Source organism: Petromyzon marinus, chromosome 34 (assembly GCF_048934315.1).
Source record: "Petromyzon marinus isolate PM22_M1 ecotype Great Lakes invasive population chromosome 34, UKy_Petmar_22M1.pri1.0, whole genome shotgun sequence".
Lineage (NCBI taxonomy): Eukaryota > Metazoa > Chordata > Hyperoartia > Petromyzontiformes > Petromyzontidae > Petromyzon > Petromyzon marinus.
Window position 1 is genome coordinate 2,229,879 of NC_133700.1, and position 13,343 is coordinate 2,243,221.

The following is a 13,343-nucleotide window of genomic DNA, read 5'->3' on the forward strand; positions in this document are numbered from 1 at the left end:
GGCCAACGTGCCACTGCGCCACGAACGTGGCGACCTGAGTTTGCTCTCCGCCCCCGGTTAACATCAGTGGCGAGTGATGTCTGATCTGTTCCTGGGCCTCCTTTCGGTCAACTCAGTCTTAAATTAGCACCTGTTGTGTGAAAATTACTGGGGACACAAAAGAAGGCCGGACGCGATCCCAGCCGCACCACCGATCCCACGATGTCCTTAATAGGTGCTCACGAGCAGCGCATATCCCAACACGGTGGCGAGATGTTAACTACCTCGCCCAGTGTACAGGCAGTCGTCGGTTCAATCCCGACCCTGGCGCCTTGTTTATTTGGAGTTTGCATGTTCTCCCCGTGGTCGCGTGGATTTTTCTCCCGGTCCTCTGGTTCTTCCCTCCCATGTTTAGAAGCATGCGTTTAGATTATTTGCCTGCTATAAATATCCACACGATAAGCCACTTCGTTGGGGGATGATTTGTGGCCAGGTCGCTTCTGAAAAAGAGCTGCATAGCTGAGTGGGCCTTACCTGCTAAAATACAAATAAACAAGTCTGTATGGAAAAAAATTTGATTTAAAGATTTCGTGACTGCAGTAATTCATATTCTAAGCTCTTTCGGTAAAGTCACGTTGAAGGGAAACAATAAAAGAATAAAATATATATAAATAATAAAAATTCTCACGACGTTTCGACCATAACACAAACGACGACCGTTTGAGTTATGGTCGAAACGTCGTGAGAATTTTTATTGTTTTATATATATTTCATTATTTTATTGTTTCCCTTCAACGTGACTTTACCAAAAGAGCTAAGAATAAGTCTGTACGGCAATAGGGGGATCTGCGGACGACTGCTTGCGCATCTCAATCACGTATAGCGCCGGAATCTCGGTGCATGGGTTGCATGCGCAAAGTTCACGCTTGCAATGCGGTCCACACGAACTCACATCGCTCAGCCAGACGGGCGAGAGCTGAATTCACCGGCCCGTGGTCGTTTCTTCGTCATTTCTTACGATCAAAGAAAAATGTACGTCACGTTAATAAATCAAACGGCGAACTGCGCGCTCTAGGATCCGTGCCGCCGTTCAGGCAGAGTCACGTGGTGTCCGGGCTGTGTGGCCAGCGGCAGGGGCTGTCGCCGCCTTGCCCCGGGAGTCAAATATTTGGGAGGCTGCTGGAATCCCCTCTGACGAGAGCTCAGGCAGAGGCTCGGAGCTGGGTTAACAGCACGGACGGCGCTGCTGACGGAGGATTTTCGCCGTTCACTCAAGTGCATTACGCCTTCCCTTGCAATCCGCCTTAAACGCGGGAGAATTATACAATTTTTAATTCTCCGCTCGGAGTTGTTAACCTTTTAAAATGTAGTTCACGTGATTTTTTTGAGGCCGTGCGGATAAGTGGCGATGGTTAACTTCGTGATGAATGAATCTCATTTAATTAGTCTCGCCGCGCACGATAACAAATCGGACAAGCGGGTGTGTGATTTATTAAAATAATGAGCACGAGATGGCAGCGAGATTAAACAAATGTTCACCGAGTCTAAAGGGCAGCGGCGGGAAAGACACCGGCGAGATCGGTGGGAACGGGCCCCTCGTGAACGCAGCGCGAGGCGTGACCCTGGCCCCGGCGCTGGGAGGGCCTCTCAAGGCCGGCGCTGCGTGCGCTTTGGGCCCTCGGGGTGGGGTGGCGGGCTACGTGGGCACCGGAAGCCAGGCGAGACCGAGCCCCTAGGGCCGCACGGTGCGGCCGAGGGCCGGAGCGTGTGGGAGAGAACAGTTCGTGGCTCGCACGGCTCTGGATGGCGTGGAGCGATGTCCGACGTTTCGCTGCACTTGCCCGGGAGCTTCTTCGGTTTCCCGTGCCGAGAGCTTATTCCGGCTAACCGAAGGATTTGCAGCAGCTGCGTGTAAGCGACACGTCGGACATTGCGCGGGGAGCCACGGGGCGCAACCTCTGACAAACGCATTGGAGAGGCGTTCGGCGCTACCGTGGCAGCCTGCGCGGTGCAGTGGAGAGGCCGCACCAGGCCACACAGAGGCTGCCGGCACGTTTTTGGCGATCGTGCGGAATTTGGTTGAAGGTCGCAAGTAGCCGGTGATGGCGGGGCTGAGCCCTTGCTGTGTGTGTGGGGGGGGGGTCACTGCTTGTTTACAACAAAAGAAAGAAACAAGAATGGGATATAGCAGTAGTCAGTCTCACACGTCGTCTTCGGCTTTAGCAAACAATATTAGCCGTGAATATAAATGTGTCGTTAAACCCGCCACCACCCCACACAGCCAATTGGTAGGGTTTGTCACGTAAACAAAACGTGCCAATTAGTTACCTTTAATGAGCCAATTAGTTTGCCAAATGTCACGGTGCTCGAATTGTAAATGTTGTGGGTTTACTCTACAACGCACAAGCGGTGTGCTGAAGTAGTAACTAATCATCACGTTTTGTTTACGTGACAAACATTACTACATCATGGGACCTCCTTTGCCAGTACCAAAATATGAGAATAGGTTTTCCCCTTTTTTCTGGCAACAAAACATGTGTTAAGATATTAGAACACCAACGATGTAGTTGCTCACCCCGAGCTCTCATTGCTCTGATAGTGCATTGTCTTTGTGCTGTACAGTGAGGGGAAAAAGTATTTGATCCCCTCCTGATTTTGTACGTTTTCCCACTGACAAAGAAATGATCAGTCTATAATTTTAATGGTAGGTTTATTTGAACAGTGAGATACAGAATAACAACAAAACAATCCAGAAGAACGCATGTCAAAAATTTTATAAATTGATTTGCATTTTAATGAGGGAAATAAGTATTTGACCCTGCTGCAAAACATGACTTAGTACTTGGTGGCAAAACCCTTGTTGGCAATCACAGAGGTCAGACGTTTCTTGTAATTGGCCACCAGGTTTGCACACATCTCAGGAGGGATTTTGTCCCACTCCTCTTTGCAGATCTTCTCCAAGTCATTAAGGTTTCGAGGCTGACGTTTGGCAACTCGAACCTTCAGTTCCCTCCACAGATTTTCTATGGGATTAAGGTCTGGAGACTGGCTAGGCCACTCCAGGACCTTAATGTGCTTCTTCTTGAGCCACTCCTTTGTTGCCTTGGCCGTGCGTTTTGGGTCATTGTCATGCTGGAATACCCATCCACGACCCATTTTCAATGCCCTGGCTGAGGGAAGGAGATTCTCACCCAAGATTTGACGGTACATGGCCCCGTCCATCGTCCCTTTGATGTGGTGAAGTTGTCCTGTCCCCTTAGCAGAAAAACACCCCCAAAGCATAATGTTTCCACCTCCATGTTTGACGGTGGGGATGGTGTTCTTGGGGTCATAGGCAGCATTCCTCCTCCTCCAAACACGGCGAGTTGAGTTGATGCCAAAGAGCTCCATTTTGGTCTCATCTGACCACAACACTTTCACCCAGTTGTCCTCTGAATCATTGAGATGTTCATTGGCAAACTTCAGACGGGCATGTATATGTCCTTTCTTGAGCAGGGGGACCTTACGGGCGCTGCAGGATTTCAGTCCTTCGCGGCGGAGTGTGTTACCAATTGTTTTCTTGGTGACTGTGGTCCCAGCTGCCTTGAGATCATTGACAAGATCCTCCCTTGTAGTTCTGGGCTGATTCCTCACCGTTCTCATGATCATTGCAACTCCACGAGGTGAGATCTTGCATGGAGCCCCAGGCCGAGGGAGATTGACAGTTCTTTTGTGTTTCTTCCATTTGCGAATAATCGCACCAACTGTTGTCACCTTCTCATGAAGCTGCTTGGCAATGGTCTTGTAGCCTATTCAAGCCTTGTGTAGGTCTACAATCTTGTCCCTGACATCCTTGGAGAGCTCTTTGGTCTTGGCCATGGTGGAGAGTTTGGAATCTGATTGATTGATTGCTTCTGTGGACAGGTGTCTTTTATACAGGTAACAAGCTGAGATTAGGAGCACTCCCTTTAAGAGTGTGCTCCTAATCTCAGCTCGTTACCTGTATAAAAGACACCTGGGAGCCAGAAATCTTTTTGATTGAGAGGGGGGTCAAATACTTATTTCCCTCATTAAAATGCAAATAAATTTATAACATTTTTGACATGCGTTTTTCTGGATGTTTTTGTTGTTATTCTGTTCTCACTGTTCAAATAAAGCTACCATTAAATTATAGACTGATCATTTCTTTGACAGTGGGCAAACGTACAAATCAGCAGGGGATCAAATACTTTTTTCCCTCACTGTTCGCCTTTTGGCGTCCTCTGGTCTAACACCGTTTTGAGACGAGGCTCTAAAGAAAGCCGTCTCTGGTGTGGACCAATCAGTTTCAAAGACAATGCATAAAATATTATCAGAGTTAGTTTTTTGTTTGCATTCTGACCACAAGTATCGTGGTTAATGCAGACGTGATTCCTTGTTAAAGGTTTCAGTTTTGTGTTCTAAAATCTTAACACCTGTTTCGTTGCCAGAAAAAAGGGGAAAACCTATTCTCAAAGCTTACTAATTGACTGTGTCGAGTGGTTTGCGGATTCAACGACACAAATTCATATTTTACGCGATATAACCCAACCTCCTCGCCCCCCCCCCCCCCCCCGCTTTATCATGGCTATCAGTAACCTGTAAACAAATTGCTTGGCGGTACGGCGCTCCTACTGCGTGGTTTATTCAGAATGATTGTCCCTGCAGAACGTGCAGTAGAGGACGCGTCTAGAGGGGTTGGCGAGTGACTACACTTCAGACGGCGCAGTGTGAGCAGCGTGCCCACACGCACCACACGGCCTGTAGGAACATCAGAAGGCCCGTGTCTGTGTGTGTGTGTGGGTGACACAAGACGGGCCCGAGCAAACATCGAACAGCATACGTGCACTCCACGCGACCCTCCGTTCATCTCGTCGCAGTGTTCACAAGCGGCAGCCAGGAGCTCGCAGAGTTCACCAATCCCAGCATTGCGCATTAACCCCAACGCCCTTCCCAATTGTCTCGGCAACTCGGAGAGAATCCACGCAGAGAGATCCTTAACTCGACCCTGGTCAGAAGAGCAACTGGCGATTTCCAGGAAGTCCGCGTCTCTTTTAAGTTCCGTGGTACACAGTCCGGGGTGGTTGGGCAGGGTGCCAAGAGCGTGGTTTGTCACAAGGCACTAGCACTAGAGCACAAGGTACGCCTATCCAGAATAATCCCGTATTATTGTACCCCGTATTTATTGTAATCTTATTAACAGCCTATTTATATAGGCTGGACATGGTGTGCCAAATAATTCATTTCCAGGCTGTTTAGCGTTCCGGATGGCTAAAATTTAGTGCCGGTTCTACCTCTCGTGTCTGCTGCTGCTGCTGCTGCTCCTGCTGCTGCTGCTCCTGCTGCTGCTCCTGCTGCTGTTCCTGCTGCTACTCCTATTGCTGCTCCTGCTGCTGCTCCTACTGCTGTTGGCCCCGCTGCTGCTGCTCCTACTGCTGCTCCTGCTGCTGTTGTCCCCGCTGCTGCTGCTCCTACTGCTGCTCCTGCTGCTGTTCCTGCTGCTGTTCCTGCTGCTGCTCCTGCTGCTGCCCCTCCTGCTGTTGTCCCCGCTGCTGCTGCTCCTACTGCTGCTCCTACTGCTGCTCCTGCTGCTGTTCCTGCTGCTGTTCCTGCTGCTGCTCCTACTGCTGCTCCTGCTGCTACTCCTACTGCTGCTCCTGCTGCTGCTCCTACTGCTGCCCCTCCTGCTGTTGTCTCCACTGCTGCTGCTACTGCTGCTCCTACTGCTGCTCCTGCTGCTGCTCCTGCTGCTGCTCCTGCTGCTGCCCCTCCTGCTGTTGTCCCCGCTGCTGCTGTTCCTGCTGCTGTTCCTGCTGCTGCTCCTACTGCTGCTCCTACTGCTGCTCCTACTGCTGCTCCTACTGTTGTTCCTGCTGCTGCTCCTGCTGCTGCTCCTGCTTCTGCTGCTACTCCCTGCTGCTGTCGTTGTGCCCTTACCAGTTTCGCCGCACGGAGACCTCTCCTCCTCCGTGTGAACGCGGATCACCGTCGTGCTAATTGCGTGCCCGGTCGTACGCTATGGATTTACGTGCGCTGACACGGCCCCCGAAAGACCCGACATCCAGTTCTCACATTTTAATCAGTCAATTAGTGACAAAGTGGACCAATGGCATTAATGAGTGTGTGCGGGAACAGGAACCCCCGCCCCGCCCCCACCCTCCTCTCCGAGCACACGGCGCGCAAAGTGCGCCCGCTGTCCGCAGCGACGAGATCATGTCCATAACTCGCGGTCATTGCCCGTCGCAAGAGTTTGTTCGCACGCCGCTCGTTACCGACGGCGAGCGCAGATGAAGAGAGAGAGAAAAAACACTCAGCTCAAGAGAGTTTTTCGATTTTATTTTAGCAGGCGAGGCCCACCTGGGCCATACCGTGCAGGGCTCTCTGTCGGAAGCTGTCACAAGCGATAGCCCAACAAAGCGGCTCGTCACGTGGAAATATTTAGCGGCCGAATAGTTGGGCGATTCTAAATGTGTTTTGTCGGGGAGAAACCGGGAGGGCCCGGAGAAAAGAGAGAGAGAGAGACACGCTAACTCCAAATATACAGCAGCAGGTGTCAGGGTCGCGATCCAACCCACGACCTCCTGCACACCAGGCGAGGGAGTTAACATCTCCGAGCCACCAGATTTCAGTTTATTTCAGTTTATTTATTTTGGTATAGCCCTGTGAGCCATTCGGCTCTTGAATCGGGTGCAACCACAACAAATAAACAAAACAAAAACACGAACAGGAAAAACATCTTAAAGTGACTATGTGACTGTGCAAACAGAAAATCCATGGAAAAAACACAGCAAAATATTCCTGAAAAAAGCACCGTACACCAACGCTGTGTGCAAAAAATCCCAGTGGGATGCAAGTCAAACAACAACAACAACCACAAGAAAACTTAGATTAAGGCCATCAGTCTAACTCTGTACTACAACAAAACAAACATGTCCAAACAAAAAAAACGTTTTCGAAATCACAAAAAAAATGCGCCTGCACGTCACGGAGAGCGCGGTGCGGTGAGAGAGGGGGCGTCTCAATGATGTCAACTCTCTCGCCACCCTCGGCGAGTTTTCTTGGCCTCGTTTTCATTTCTCTGCTATTTTTGTCCTCCTTCGTGGAGACAGCGCAGCTGTTTTACATACTCTGGGTTTTTTTTTACATCCCAATGTTTTATTGAAATTTCCTGCAGTGAAGCAGCAGATGCAACTGATTCATTCTGAGGAAGTGTGCTTACTCTTGGGCAAACATCAGTCAGCAGTGGGTGTTGCTGAGTTGAAAGCCAATGTACAGTGAGGGAAAAAAGTATTTGATCCCCTGCTGATTTTGTACGTTTGCCCACTGACGAAGAGATGATCAGTCTATAATTTTAATGGTAGGTTTCTTTGAACAGTGAAAGACAGCAAAACAACAAGAAAATTCAGAAAAACGCATGTCAAAAATGTTATAAATTGATTGGCATTTTAATGAGGGAAATAAGTATTTGACCCCCTCTCAATCAGAACGATTTCTGGTTCCCAGGTGTCTTTTATACAGGTAACGAGCTGAGATTAGGCGCACACTCTTAAAGGGAGTGCTCCTAATCTCAGCTTGTTACCTGTTTAAAAGACACCTGTCCACAGAAGCAATCAATCAATCAGATTCCAACTCTCCACCATGGCCAAGACCAAAGAGCTCTCCAAGGATGTCAGGACAAGATTGTAGACCTACACAAGGCTGGAATGGGCTACAAGACCATTGCCAAGCAGCTTGATGAGAAGGTGACAACAGTTGGTGCGATTATTCGCAAATGGAAGAAACACAAAAGAACTGTCAATCTCCCTTAGCCTGGGGCTCCATGCAAGATCTCACCTCGTGGAGTTGCAATGATCATGAGAACGGTGAGGAATCATCCCAGAACTACACGGGAGGATCTTGTCAATGATCTCAAGGCAGCTGGGACCATAGTCACCAAGAAAACAATTGGTAACACACTACGCCGTGAAGGACTGAAATCCTGCAGTGCCCGCAAGGTCCCCCTGCTCAAGAAAGCACATAAATATGCCCGTCTGAAGTTTGCCAATGAACATCTGAATTATTCAGAGGACAACTGGGTGAAAGTGTTGTGGTTAGATGAGACCAAAATGGAGCTTTTTGGCATCAACTCAACTCGCCGTGTTTGGAGGAGGAGGATTGCTGCCTATGACCCCAAGAACACCATCCCCACCATCAAACATGGAGGTTGAAACATTATGCTTTGGGGGTGTTTTTCTGCTAAGGGGACAGGACAACTTCACCGCATCAAAGGGACGATGGACGGGGCCATGTACCGTCAAATCTTGGGTGAGAACCTCCTTCCCTCAGCCAGGGCATTGAAAATGGGTCGTGGATGGGTATTCCAGCATGACAATGACCCGAAACACACGGCCAAGGCAACAAAGGAGTGGCTCAAGAAGAAGCACATTACGGTCCTGGAGTGGCCTAGCCAGTCTGCAGACCTTAATCCCATAGAAAATCTGTGGAGGGAGCTGAAGGTTCGAGTTTCCAAACGTCAGCCTCGAAACCTTAATGACTTGGAGAAGATCTGCAAAGAGAAGTGGGACAAAATCCCTCCTGAGATGTGTGCAAACCTGGTGGACAACTACAAGAAACGTCTGACCTCTGTGATTGCCAACAAGGGTTTTGCCACCAAGTACTAAGTCATGTTTTGCAGAGAGGTCAAATACTAATTTCCCTCATTAAAATGCCAATCAATTTATAACATTTTTGACATGTGTTTTTCTGGATGTGTTTGTTGTTATTCTGTCTCTCACTGTTCAAATAAACCTACCATTAAAATTATAGACTGATCATTTCTTTGTCAGTGGGCAAACGTACAAAATCAGCAGGGGATCAAATACTTTTTTTCCCTCACTGTATAGGTAATTGGCATTATGATGATGATGTCGATAACAATGATTATTTAGTCATCCTTCAAGAATCTCCAGTCTCAGGAATCATTTTTTTTTCCCAGTAAGATCCCTGCATCGCCAAATGGTCGGTCTATTCCGTCATTTAAAGGACGCTTCAGCTCAGCGGCGCCGCGCGAGCGTCGAATTTGTTCCCGCGACCTGCGCCCCGTGGTGTTCCGCGACAGCCGCCGGGTTCCCGTTGCCCGTGGTGGAGGCCGCCGCTCTCCACCGCGGCAGGACGCCCCGTGGCGGCCAAGGCGCGCGTGGTCGCCGCGCCGTGCCGAGTGCGTGCCCGTTCCACGGCTCAGGCGGCCCGAGGTCGCTCCGCGTCCGTGCGGCACCGATCGAGGAGGCGTGTCGCGCGCACGAGAGATCCGCTCCTTATACCTTGCAGCGGCGCTCGGCGGCACCGTGCGGCCCTCGGGGCTCGGTCTCGCCTGGCTCCTGATGCCCACGTAGCCCCCCCCCCCCCCCACCACCACCACACCTCGAGGGCCCAAAGCGCACCAAGCGCCGGACTTGAGAGGCCAGGGTCACGCCTCGCGCTGCGTTCCCACCGGTCCCGTCGGTCTCTTTCCCGCCGCTGCCCTTAAGACTCGGTGAATATTTGATCATTTTTGGGAATATTTTTTTAAATTGCATTTCGAGAACCAGGAAGACGGTGGGAACATCGCAAGGAGGGAAGGAACAAGGTGGAACGTAGAACGGGGGAGGACGTAATGCACCACCATCGTAATTATGGAACAAACAAGGTAATCCGGGCTTGCCACCCCTACCGTGGTAGGGGTGGCAAGCCGTGGTAGGGGTGGCAAGCCGATCGGGAGCGGAGTATTTAAAGGAGGGGAGGGAGGAAAATTAAAATCGGTCCACGAATCTTCGGTGCCGTTTCTCATTTGTTATTTTTTTGCGTCTCGTTTGCCCCACCAGCCTCGGTGCGACGTGAGCGTGTGCGTACATCGTAAATAATCGATTCCCAACGCATGACTTGACGCCTGTGCTCTGTGAGCGTGGGGACCGATTTTAATCGACGAACCGACGGTTCATCGCGCAGATCTGAGCCTCATTCCGTCGCGCAATCGCCAACGTCCGCGGTACGCGTCCCTGAAAAGCAGATTCGCCGCCGCTTCTCACAGCCGGTGTTTCAATTACAATCGCTCGACGTGAATTATTGAACGTCACAGCGCTAGCCGCAAATAAGTACCGAGATCGGCAACGAAAACATCGAGTTCACGGCGACGGCGGCGGCCACGGCAAGAACCAACATCCCGAGGGGCGAGCGGTCGCTCGTTCCGCCGGTGCGGGATCGGCAGCGACGCGTCTCCCGCGAGCGCCGTGGCCTCGCGGCCTCCGTGCGTCCGTGATGAATGCTGCGCGACACGGAGAGCCTCTTTATTAGGCGCGCTGACATTCGGTGGTGGTGGTGGGGGGGAGTGGGGGGGGGGAGGTGCTGCCGCCGCTTCCGAGCTCGATTTGGCTCGTGGAAATGTCAAGTCGCCGTTTAGCCCCGCTACTCCCCCCCCTCCTCCTCTGGCCGCTGGGCATGGCGCCCTCCACCCCCCCCCCCACTCTTCCCTCGAACCCTCCCCCCCCCCATCTCCGCCATCCTCCCCTGATCCACCTGGCAGCTGCCCACCAACTCGCAGCGCTTAGCCCTCGAATATTGCACGTGGGTTCATCTCGTACGGAGGATTTTAATCACCAACGGTTTTTGTTTAGTGCGCGGGCGTGCGCTGCGAGCGAGAAGCGTGACCCAAGACACAAAAAAAAAACGAAAGCCGCGGCGTGTTCAAGAGGCCAGCGCGTTGAAAATTGAGTTGTTTTTATTTCGTTTGCCAGGGGTTGTGGGATGGGGGGAGGGAGGGAGGGAGGGACGGGAGTTAACCCCGAGTGCGAGCGAAATTGCTTCTTAGCGGCCTCTCTCCCGACCCCGCTCCTCGTGTGCTCTCCGTAACGCCCACGTCAGCGCTTAGCGGCGCGCGTTGCGTCTTGCCGGTTTTGCGAACGCGCGCCTCTCCCCACTACACGCGGGGTCGAGGACGTGCGGCCCCCCCTGTTATGCGTTGTTTTGAAAACAATCCTCTTGCGTGCAGGGCAGTTCTGGTTTCTGCTCCGATTGCCCTGTGCTGGGAGTTTTATGCCACGCGCTGCGGAGTTGGGGGTGTTGCCCAGGTGTGGAGCGGTGTGGCCCAGGTGTGGGGGGGGGGGGGGTGTGGCCCAGGTGTGGGGGGGTGTGGCCAGGCTTGGCCCGGCGCAAGCCAGGAGCGGCCGGCCCGCCCACCCGCTGGTGTGCGTGGTGGAGAGGGTCCGTGCATGATCGCTAGGGTGGCTCACGATTGTTGTGGTTTAGGGCTGATTCAATAATCAGTTGTGTTGGTCTCTTTTTAAACGAAACTATTTTGTTATGTTACCAGGTAAGGCCCCACTGAGCTATAGAGCTATTTTTCAGAAGCGACCTGGCAACAGATGACAGTCCAATAAAGTGGCTTATCGTGTGGAAATTTATCGCAGCCAATTACTCTAAACCCCATGTCTCTGACTGTGAAGGGAAAAACTAGAGGACCCGGGGAAAATATTTACGCGACCATGGGGAGAGAGACACGCAAACTCCAAACATATAAGCGCCGGGGTCGGGATCGAACCCACGACCTCCTGTATACCAGGCGAGGTAGTTAACATTTCCTAACCACCGTGATGAGAGAGAGACACGCAGACTCCAAACATACAAGCGTCGGGGTCGGGATCGAACCCACGACCTCCTGTATACCAGACGAGGCAGTTAACATCTAGACGTTTCTCACTTGTTTGAGTTTCCCCCGCTTGCATGAGCTGAAAATGAAAATCTTATTCCCATCATCATCATATTCAATGACCAAGCTCTTGTTCTGTGGTGCAATCACCGAGTACCTGTACACGAGCTGATTTATTCGCTCTATACCCTTGGTGGTTATAAAAAAAAACAAGCTACTATTCTTGTCCACGTGTTTCACGATATACATAGCGTGACCCGCAGGAATTGTTAATTGGTATCAACCGACGCGTCGATACCACCCGACTGGTTATGAATGCAGGAAGCATCCCAAGGCAAGAGCGCTCTCGCCTGTTTGACCCCGTCTCTCCGTTTCAAAACGGTTCCTCGCTGTCGCTCAGAGGGACTCCTTGAGATCTCGCAAGACGTCCGGGCCATGCGATGTCCCGCGACTAAGTTTAGACACCACGAGAGCCTGGCCTCTCGCTCGCTCTTGGCAGGGCCACAGTCGTCAGAACCCCGACAGCCCTTTCCTGAGCACCAAAAGGACTCGCAGTGCCCGCGGATGCGCTGCGCAGTGTCCTCTTATTATTCCTCTTCTTCTTCCTCCTCTTCTTCTTCCTCTTCTTCTTCCTCCTCTTCCTCTTCTGCTCCCCCCCCCCCAGCACAGATGCAGCGTTCTAAATCCGAACGTCATTGGTGATGTTGTGACCCATCATCATCATCATCGCCGTGCGTGCGTGCTGGTGGCGGGCACCGCGGGGGCACGGGCACGGTGACATGGGGGCGCCGTGGTCACTTCTCGCAAGGGCATTTGCGTGCGTGTGTGCGCGTGTGTGTGCGCGTGTGTGTGTGTGTCTGTGTGTGTGTCTGTGTGTGTGTGTGTGTCTGCGTGTCTGTCTGTGTGTGTCTGTGTGTGTGTGTCTGCGTGTGTGTGTGTGTCTGTGTGTGTGTCTGCGCGTGTGTGTGTGTCTCTGTGTTTCTGTGTGTGTGTCTGTGTGTGTGTGTCTGTGTGTGTGTCTGTGTGTGTGTCTGCGCGTGTGTGTGTGTCTCTGTGTTTCTGTGTGTGTGTCTGTGTGTGTGTGTGTCTGTGTGTGTCTGCGTGTCTGTCTGTGTGTGTCTGTGTGTGTGTGTGTCTGCGTGTGTGTGTGTGTCTGTGTGTGTGTGTCTGTGTGTGTGTCTGCGCGTGTGTGTGTGTCTCTGTGTTTCTGTGTGTGTGTCTGTGTGTGTGTCTGTGTGTGTGTGTCTCTGTGTTTTTGTGTGTGTGTCTGTGTGTGTGTCTGCGTGTCTGCTTCGTTGGCAGTCGGTGCCGGGTATTTTGGTTTCTGCCGGTGCTTGGGTGTCAGAACAGGCGTGGGTGCGTGCGTGGGTGCGTGTGCGCGCGCCTGCGTGGCGTGCGTGTTAGTGCGGCGTGCCACTGTCAGCCTCGTTTATATTTAGCCTCCGATCTTTGTCGCACACAGGGAGTCCCTGCGCCTCGGCCCGGCGGCCCAGCGGTTGTGGCGTGAACTCGGCGCCGCGGCTCCTGCCACAACTCTCCGTGGCGCGGCGCAAGGGGTTAACGGTCGCGAGGCGAAGCTCGCTCCATCGCTCCATCGCTCCCTCGCTGCCTCGCTCGTGTTCGCTTCAACAAGGTGAGCTCCCAAATTCACATTTCGTGTAAAATCGCCCACCCGCACCCTCCTCGCCGCGCCGTTCTCCCTCGCAAG

At 52.1% G+C, this 13,343-nt stretch overlaps 1 protein-coding gene across 1 annotated transcript in view; it reads left to right on the forward strand.

Annotated features, from left to right (window-relative positions):
- Positions 1–13,343, forward strand: part of RARB (retinoic acid receptor beta) — a 192,096-nt gene that overhangs the window by 50,857 nt on the left and 127,896 nt on the right. Inside the window, exon 3 of the mRNA XM_032965369.2 lies at positions 13,098–13,268. The gene's annotated coding sequence lies outside the window, so the exon portion shown is untranslated. The remainder of the gene's footprint in view (positions 1–13,097; positions 13,269–13,343) is intronic.